The sequence below is a fragment of the Haliotis asinina genome, chromosome 10, assembly GCF_037392515.1.
Source record: "Haliotis asinina isolate JCU_RB_2024 chromosome 10, JCU_Hal_asi_v2, whole genome shotgun sequence".
Lineage (NCBI taxonomy): Eukaryota > Metazoa > Mollusca > Gastropoda > Lepetellida > Haliotidae > Haliotis > Haliotis asinina.
This window is the reverse complement of record NC_090289.1, coordinates 51,456,762-51,466,181: the sequence shown is the minus strand read 5'-3', so window position 1 is coordinate 51,466,181 and position 9,420 is coordinate 51,456,762. Positions and strand designations below refer to the sequence as shown.

The 9,420-nt window shown below is 33.9% G+C and overlaps 1 protein-coding gene across 1 annotated transcript in view; it reads right to left on the bottom strand.

Annotated features, from left to right (window-relative positions):
• The window catches only part of LOC137298113 (cytospin-A-like), a 124,392-nt gene extending 119,158 nt beyond the window's left edge, over positions 1–5,234 (bottom strand). Inside the window, exon 1 of the mRNA XM_067830210.1 lies at positions 5,225–5,234. The gene's annotated coding sequence lies outside the window, so the exon portion shown is untranslated. The remainder of the gene's footprint in view (positions 1–5,224) is intronic.
• Positions 5,235–9,420: the final 4,186 nt, after the last annotated feature.

Below are 9,420 nucleotides of genomic sequence, written 5' to 3'. Positions count from 1 at the left end.
CTAACCTAAGCATGTTGGCGACTTGTGTTGATCTGACACACAAGTTTAATAGCTAGGTTGTCTGTTGTCAACGAGGGTGATGGAGACACCATTGAATCACCATTTTGATGGATCTGCTCGGTCGGGAAGAAACATTTGCGCCTCGTGTTGGGGAAGAGGTTCTAGTTTTCCCGATGCATAGGGAAATTACTGAGGCCTTACAAATGTTTACTTTTGAAAGAACGTCACTGGTTGCCATCTGATTCAGTTGTGCAATCACGGATCTTGAACACTCACACCATGAAAGTGCCGTATTAGAACAGAGGTTCGTAGGAAGATATAAGTAACCTCTGTGGGAAGAGCATGAGTGTACATCAACAGGGTAGCCATTCCTATTCTAAATTGTAATTATGTTCACAACATTATTTTTTTCCTTAAATGTCTGTGCACTAGATGCCATTGGCCCTGGCAAGAATAAGTGTAGATAATAAACCTTTATGGTATACAATATTGAATGAGCATCCAGTACGAAAATAGAAAAAAAGAAAATGTATTTAGGCTGTTACACAGCATCCATCAAATTTACACAACTGCAAATCAGATGTCAAAATAACTGGGCATTCAGATGGATGCATAAGAGGATATCAAGAAAAGCATGTTTACTCGGAAAAACAATAAATCAGACTATAGATGGCAATTGTGTTGCTCAGCCAGGTATGACGATGGAAAGCTGACTCCCCTGGCATGAAATGCATGTGCTGTCTACTGGCGCAAGGGGTCATCTCAAAGATATTTTGTGCTTTTTCATGTGTGTTGAATATGTCTCATCTGCTGATTAACATCTTTAATGTATTTCTTACATGAAGTTGCTCTTAGAATATGTACCAGAGTATGACACCCTATACCCATGGAAATGCATACCATTAAATGTCTTGAAATATGTGTGTGGCATGACCACCCGAAGATCAACAGGACTGGATATTGTTGATTATATTAAAACATGCCATTTACTTCCCTACTTTAATTCCTGTGGGATTATCATATCTTAGCTGGTATCTCTATTCCAAGCCTAGCTATTGTCTGCTTCACTCATCCTGGTTTTGCCTTTGAGACGACCCCTCCTACCGTTTTTTTTATTGGGATGTTGAGACTTCAAGGTAGCTACATCCTTTTATCTCATGATCCATTATTTGTTATTGTAAGTACATTATTCAAAGAAGCCACTCATTAGTCCAAGGGAAGGATTGTAAAGATGATGTCTCACTTCTGGACATTGCGTTCCTCTTTGTTTATACCACTGGGGCAATATTCCTGATATCTCTACCAAACAATCTAGTGAATGATATAAGTATCAATTCATGTGCATAGACAACATCTTATCACCCAACCCCACAAGATACTTCTTAGTTCTTACACATATGATCATCCATATTTGATCAATCCTAATGCATATTTACCCTATGGTGATAGGGCATATCAAGACACTGTAAAAGAAAACAAAATGTCTGCCAAACAACCATGCCTTTATTGTCATAATTCATAAATCTGGGAAAAAAACAGGCATGAATTTCTAATTGCAACATGATAAACACCCTTGTAAGCTACCAACTTGGGCTACATTTTCTGTGGGAAGTTTCACATCTCTCTACTCATGCTATGACAATCTCCTTCTATGACAATCTCCCTCTCAAAACTCGAACACAAATCCCCATGGACTGCACTGTTAGTTCTGAAGAAACTCAAATTTAAGAATTTAGAAATAAAAAATTACCTGTATTACTCAATAAATATTCTTTCACCTGCTTTGCTATTTTTCACCTGATGTTTGTGATCTGCACACAAACAACTAAAACACATACTATCAATATATTTTGATTAATTGAAATATAAACTCTGTAAAAAACCCCATCCTAACATATGCTCTATAACAGAAGTAAGTAAATTATTTAAACTTCTTATCACTAAATACATAAGGACAGGATAGAACAGAAAAGTCAGCAATGATCATTTGAGAGTTTCGTCTAATGTATTCATAAAATAAGGCTTCAAAAGACGACCAAATGACTAAACAGGTTTTTGTTTAAAGACTGTAGCAACTGTGTAGCAAGTGCTAGATGTGTGCACCAAGGTCTTCTTAAAGTTGTAAAGCCGAAATTATAGCAGATCAAAACAACTAGTCAATTCCAAAGAAATTTATACAATTATAAAAAATGAATGTAATATGATTAATGTCATCCTTCTCTAATTAACGACAGTGCTATTTCAGATCTACGGTTTATTGTCTTATTTACCATTGCAGTCGCCTACCTTGGGACAGTGTTGCTATGACGTAAGTATCAAAATATTCACAGTGAGTATATAAGACTCAAAAAACCTCACCTATCAAACAGTGCAGTCCATGCATTGTACACATACTGAACCATTGTTCTCCCATGTTTTAAACTACATCAACACTCTAAAACACAATCACAGTTTACGAATATATCTCGCCTCTCCTTCAATCCCATCAATAATGCTACAAGTATTGCAGGTTTGTTGCACTGACAACGTAAGCAAAATCTAGGACTGGTCTCTCCACGAATAGTGATTTGTGACAAGTCAGATTGTAACTCATTTACATTTCAGTTAATATAACATAACCTGAACTTTTTCTCCAAAACGATTACTCATATCTTAGAATCTACTATCTTACGAGGAAATTCATGTTCATAAAAGGTTTTGATTTGTCAAGTCTAAAAGGATATGATTTGCTACTTTACCCAAAATAGCTTTGATCTTAAAAACGGGCTTTAAAAATTATACAAACCACATCTACAGGCTGTCTTCAACTCTACAGTGAAAAACATACCTGAAAAACAAATTAGAAGTAAGTTTTGTTAATTTCTCTACATTAATGCAAGGCTACATTAATATCTATACAAATCTGACTTGCACAGTTTGAGAAACTGACCAGCATTAACTAGAATAAATATACACAAATAGTAAGAATCAACAGTAAAACTCTTCAGAATTCAAAACTCTAATCAGGAAAATCACTTCCTAAATTGACTGGGTAGATATAAATCTTATTTCATCGATGCAACAAAACTCAGACTATTTATAGAATCACAAACTACATCTCCAATTCCCTGCTTCTTCACTAAAAGAACACTTCAACTTTTAATACACAAGCATTGTCTACGTGTAAACTGTACCAAACTGGTATGCACAAAAAATATCTATAGTATCCAAGTCTATTACTTTGAAGCCTCCATTTCTAAAGTTACCCTCTAAGCAAAACCCAGGTCAATTTACATAAAAGATAGCTGAGATAAGATGTTGGTTTGCAGAAAGCATCCATCCAATTACATGAAATTACATGAATATCTATTATTCAAAATGATCATGACATTCAATCTTTCAGCAAACAATTAGAAAAAAGAAAAGCATCTCATGCTGTATCTTATTATCAACTATTGTGACCAACACTTATTCCAAATTCAAAGAAAAGTATATTGAAAAAGTGGTCGTAGTTGTGGGTAAATAGTGATTCGCATGAAAAGATTACAAGACAGGTTGTGGGAATAGAGCAACAGGAAGATTGTAACAGAAACTTCATAATTTCACGTAGAATTTTTGATTGAAATCAAAGAATATCAAACTGGATGGTAAATAGTGTACTTGTGTTTAAAGAGAAACTTGCATGGGGTTTTTGCAACAAAATTGAAAGAGTATTACTTGATCAACTATTTCAGAATTGGATACTTAACATCACAGACATTTGGAGATCGCTATCAAACAATAACACAGCCAAGCAAAATATCAAATAGTGACAACACTCTGTGGTGCTCACGGGACAACAGACAAAATTGTCTATAAACTCAATCAAAATCACAACACAAGCATGACGAGTTAAAGTCTTTTGTCTCTTATATTGCTGTGTACAACACACACAAAAATATAATTTGATATTTTCTCTGCTCAAGCATTTTTTGACATACTCTAACTGTTCTCAATAGTTTTGACACAATGCTTTACAAACAGCATGCAGTCATTTACCAGTAACAGTCTACAATAATATAATTAAAACCTAGGACCACATTTTCCCTGATTCAGTCATTTAAAATAGATAATGAAATACTTAACCGCCTTGTTTAATAGGCAAATGCTCTACATCAAGTACACCTGGTGTGATCAAACACAGCCAACATTTACCAAACACTAACTGAATGCATAGAAAAATACTGCTTTAGTTGAAGAAAAGCACTGTGCTCTTACAAGGCTTTATGCATTAAAATACAATCTGCAACTGTCACAAGCTCCTAGAATTGAGCATTCAGACTATCTACTGCTATAAAAATATTATTATATACAGATATGAAAATATTTCTTGCCATTTTGAGTGTTGTGGACTTTGACAAAAGTACTGACAAAATTGTGTGGACTTAAAATGCTAGCGGTATAAATGGCATTACAGTAACACTAAACAATATAAGCTGCTGCTGCTGCAACAGAACCACTGGAAAAACACCAGATTGACAAAAACAATGTTAACTTTTCTTTATGCCTTTTAACCTTCATACAAACTCTTATTTTTCTGATGTCAGGACAGTGACAAAATATGATTTAATTGCTTTTGACAAGCAGAAGACAGCCATGCTCTATTATCTTATTTTTTGGTATTTATTTTCTCTATGTCCCCCTAATGCCACATAAAAAACATCAGTTGACCACATGAACTGGTATTGTATTTGCCAGTCTGAATTGTTTCCTTGCCACATCTTGATGTTACATTAATCTTAATTCAACAATAAAAATATTCCTACATGACCAAACATACACACTGACCCTTCAGTTTTGAAACAAGTATGTCTAAAAATGTCTAATAATTAGAAAATTACTTCAGAAACTCCTAATCTGAATGATAATCATCACAATTTCCACTGTAAACATCACTAAAACATGAATTTTAGTCATGAGGTACTGGTGCTCAAGTGGAGAATGGTGCAATGGGGTACTCCTGAACCCATAATATATATTTCAAGGCAGTAAAGCAGTAACGTTCCTATGACAAACCTAAATATTTTGCTTTTCTGCATATTTAGATTTAACTATATTCTCATCAAATTGTTTGTAATTTTGTTAAATGCCAGTGAATAATCTTAAAGCAGTAAGATTGCTGTCTGCTGATATTCCATTCTGGAAAAGGCAATCCTAACCAACTGAGAAATAAATAGTTAAAGATTTCTGGTGAATGGACTATAACAGTATTGCTCAGATTCAGAATTAGATGTTAAAATTATCAAAGTAAAAGTGAATCCTGAGTAAGCTGGAATCTTCCATGAGGTAACCTGACAATGAATTCTGCCCTACAGATTATTCCAAATACATGCTTGCAGATACTATTCTGTATCAGTATCAGCACTTGACCAATGTAATTTATGAAGTACATGTACTATGTCAACATGACTTCAGTTTCCAGTTTCAGTATAGTTGAAAGTAAGCCAATGTTAACGAAAACAAGTAGTCAATGACAGCTAACATTTCTCTCGAGAGGTAAAATTACTTTTCACCAGAAAGACCAAAATCCATCCATTAGTTTTCATATTTTCAGACACAAATCCACACAGGACATAAATCATGAAAATATATTCAACTGTACATCCATAATCTGTGTGAATACATTATCTAGAAAATATATTTTATTGTGGGCAGAATTCAAATTGATATGCACACAATGCATTGATATACCTCATACTAAGTCTCAAACTATTCAAACAATTATAACGAGTCTAGCTATAGTCAGGTCACTAATGTCACGCTAGATCTAGGACTATGTAGATACAGATATCTTACAAAATCTCACAAACAAACCCATTTCTACTTAATATTCACCATCGACCACCAACAATGCTAACTGTCCTGAAAGCATATACAAAACAAATGTGCAATGCAAAAATATTGGTCTGCTAATATTTCCAGAGCACAACGCTTTGTATTGGTTCACCAGCAGATTCATTGTATCTTGTGGGACTAAGCTATGAGCACACATTTACTTTAAAATTGTCAAGGCATGAAAAATGTGCAGGAAACAAATACAGCATGACTTCTGATTTTGGCTGAGGTTAAAACAATGTGACTCCGACGTGGAAAACAATGTGGAATGACTTCTCTAATGATCTGAACACATGGTAAGCATGAGGCAAATGAGTGTACAGTTGTTCAAATATTTCAGCAACAATGACAAGGTTATACACTGAAGTCTATGTCATGACCAAACAACAAATAACCCCACACCACTAAAAAGGAATTGTTTTAGCTGCATAGATGCAATGACATGATCACTGCTTTGTATTGGGACAATCCAATTTCTACATTATCATTGGGCATCACTGCTCATATATCAGTCTTCCTCTTCTATCAGCAGAAAAGTCATTGCATATCTTGAATTACAAAGCTGGGGTGATTTCTATGATCGAATTTCAGAATAGGTTTATGTGGCCAAGAAAGTTCATAAATTTGTGGTAAATCATGGGTTAGATATGTTAATATGGTGTACATATGTCATGTCAATCACAATACAAGAGAACAACTTATACACCTTAAAAAAGGCTCATCAATTACAACATAAGTTTCACCAAACATAAAACACTGGTTATGAATGTGAGAAGCATGGCTTTGTTCTATCAGGAACCTGTAATGAATGAGTCCAATGAATGGCACATCATTCTACAAAAATAAAATCACAACAAAATAATTTAATCTATAAATATAGGCAACACATGAACGCCATCTAAAACTAGACATCTGTGGCACAACTATATAATTCACTGGTAAAACAAATAAACAAAATACATATGTCATGAATGATGAACAATCATCAACATGTCCAAGCAATTTTTTATGTGTACAAATGAACAGCAAAATATGTGCACCAAGTCATGCATGATTATAGTTGAATGTCATTGCTTTTGATATTTGTACAAACAAACAAAAAAATCTATGTTTTCACTGACTGCTTAAGAATTGTCACCCGTTTGCTAAGTACTACATATAACAAGATAATAACCCCACACACTAATAAAGTGTCTATAAACCAATACAACAAACACACATACACACATAATGGCAGACTATGAGATTATATTTGGTTCATTAGATCTGTGTTTAATATGAAAATAGTGTGATCACAGTCAATTTAATGGAATTGTGGCACACAAAATGCCTTTGCAATAATAACTCTGCATAATATCTGGTGTGCAACCACTGAAATATCCAGCAAATATCCACATACTTTTCACATGGTTAAGAAGAATAATCTAATGCAAAGATACTATTGGAATGTCAATCATAAGTTAGCAAGGAGATGCAATGCTTTTGATTAAACTCAGACTAGATTTTACAACTATTCATCTGAGGAATCCTAGATTTCAACTTGATACACTCAAGTTCTTCTGGTACAATTGGCTTTTTATTAGTCTGTCAACCACTGTAAAATCATCTTCATCATCATAAATACCATAGGGGAATGACACATGAAACCCATTTCCAAAAGACCTGAACATACCAAATACATGACTAAATGCATCCATCTGACACTTTGTGAAAGGGAGGTAAATCCTTCATCTGACCCTTCAGTTTTGTGTCAAACTCATTCATTCACTAATTCATTTTAAAGTGTCCAATAACATTTCAGAATTGAGACCCCACATGAACTTCCACTGTCAAAATACAAGTTACAAAAACATTCACAGGTCAGCTTTTCAAAACTAGTAAGATGTACTTTTCAGTATGTCAGAATATTAGTCCTAAGCATATCAAGGGTCTATTTCCATCCCTATTTCAAGATCAATTCATTCTAATATTTATTCAATCATGTACAACTACAACTGTTGTAAATGTATTTCAAATTCATTGATATATCATGTTAACACTGAAGAAACAGATCAACAAGTTCAACTGGCAAAAGTTAACAAGCATTAAATTTCAAATTTAATCATGTAAAACTGTTGACTATTAAGGGTGAAAGTCTCATGTTGAGTAATATATCACAGTATCATATAAATGGATTCATCATGCATCACATTTGTTGAGAAGGAATGACACTTTTGAGATTAGTGAAATAGCTCATCTCAACCTACTAGAACCTGTAATATTGTTGTCACAAGTAATTATCAAAATAACTGTCAAAAGACAAAACTTAAACTGACACTAAGCATCTTGGAAATAGGTTACATTGTGAAAAGTAATTGCAAACATAATCTTTTAACTTGTGGACAAAAAAGGCAGACTTAAATTATGGTACAATCCGTAATAAATCAGGAATGGGCATACTGAACGATATTTGCATTTGTATAACAAAAACAATTATGTCACGTAAACATAGCTTTTACTTGGTCCCTGAAATTTATTCTTGAGCAACATTGTAGCTAATTTGTGAAAGGTTCAAATGTTCTGACATGAACAAAACTAAAGACAAAAGATGGATGTCTTAGTTTAAAACATTTTCAATTTCCAAAACCCTGATGATAGCTGCGTATTTTGACTAAGAAACACTACTTCTAAAAGATCTTCTTAGAACTGTGAACATTTTTCTTAGCTGGATGCTGGATTCCAACACAGTGTAAGGAATAAATAAAAAAGAATGGGAAACTGGCACTTGAAAAGTTCTGACTCTTGTACAGAGTCATCTTTGACAAACGGTAATTACTCTAAATTTGCAACACTGTTTACTTCTTGGCCTAATTATTAATTACTCATCATCATTGTATCATGACATAAAACACTTTTGAAAACCACAGAAGCAGGACCAATGCCTTTTCAAACCACAGTAATCACTACAGCACAGCAAGATAACACGAATACTTGGAAACAAATGTTGAAGAAAAATTCATTGTGACCATAGGATAATAGAAATGAAGCTAATAATGCATTTGTGGCAAACAATCACTGATCATGTGAACTGGATCCCCAGGAGGGATAGACTAGATACAAACTTGTGGGTATTTCATCATTATTGAAATACAAATTAGTCATAGAAAAATACATGCAACTTGAGTACAATACTGCATTCAACAGTGTGGCATTTCTTCATATGGCACCTAGGGATTTTTGTCATTCTGATTTCTCAAGTTAGTTTCTTGGGGAGGGTAAGAAAATAGATTTGTTTGAAACACAGTAATACTTGAATCTCCATGATTTTAATTGATGTCTCTAAAGTTGCTACGGACATTACACCAGTGATATCTTCAAAGATCTAGCTAATAACTACAAACTACTCACACTACAAACCATTCTATGAAAAACTACATTTTTACTCCCACGGTACTGGGAGGAGACGAATCAATAAATACATTCAAAATGTGCACGCAATAAGTTATTCAATTGGGATATGCATATCAATATATCCCCAACTTTATCAAAATCTTTCCAAACAAATCTGTAGTTTGAGTAATAGGGTAC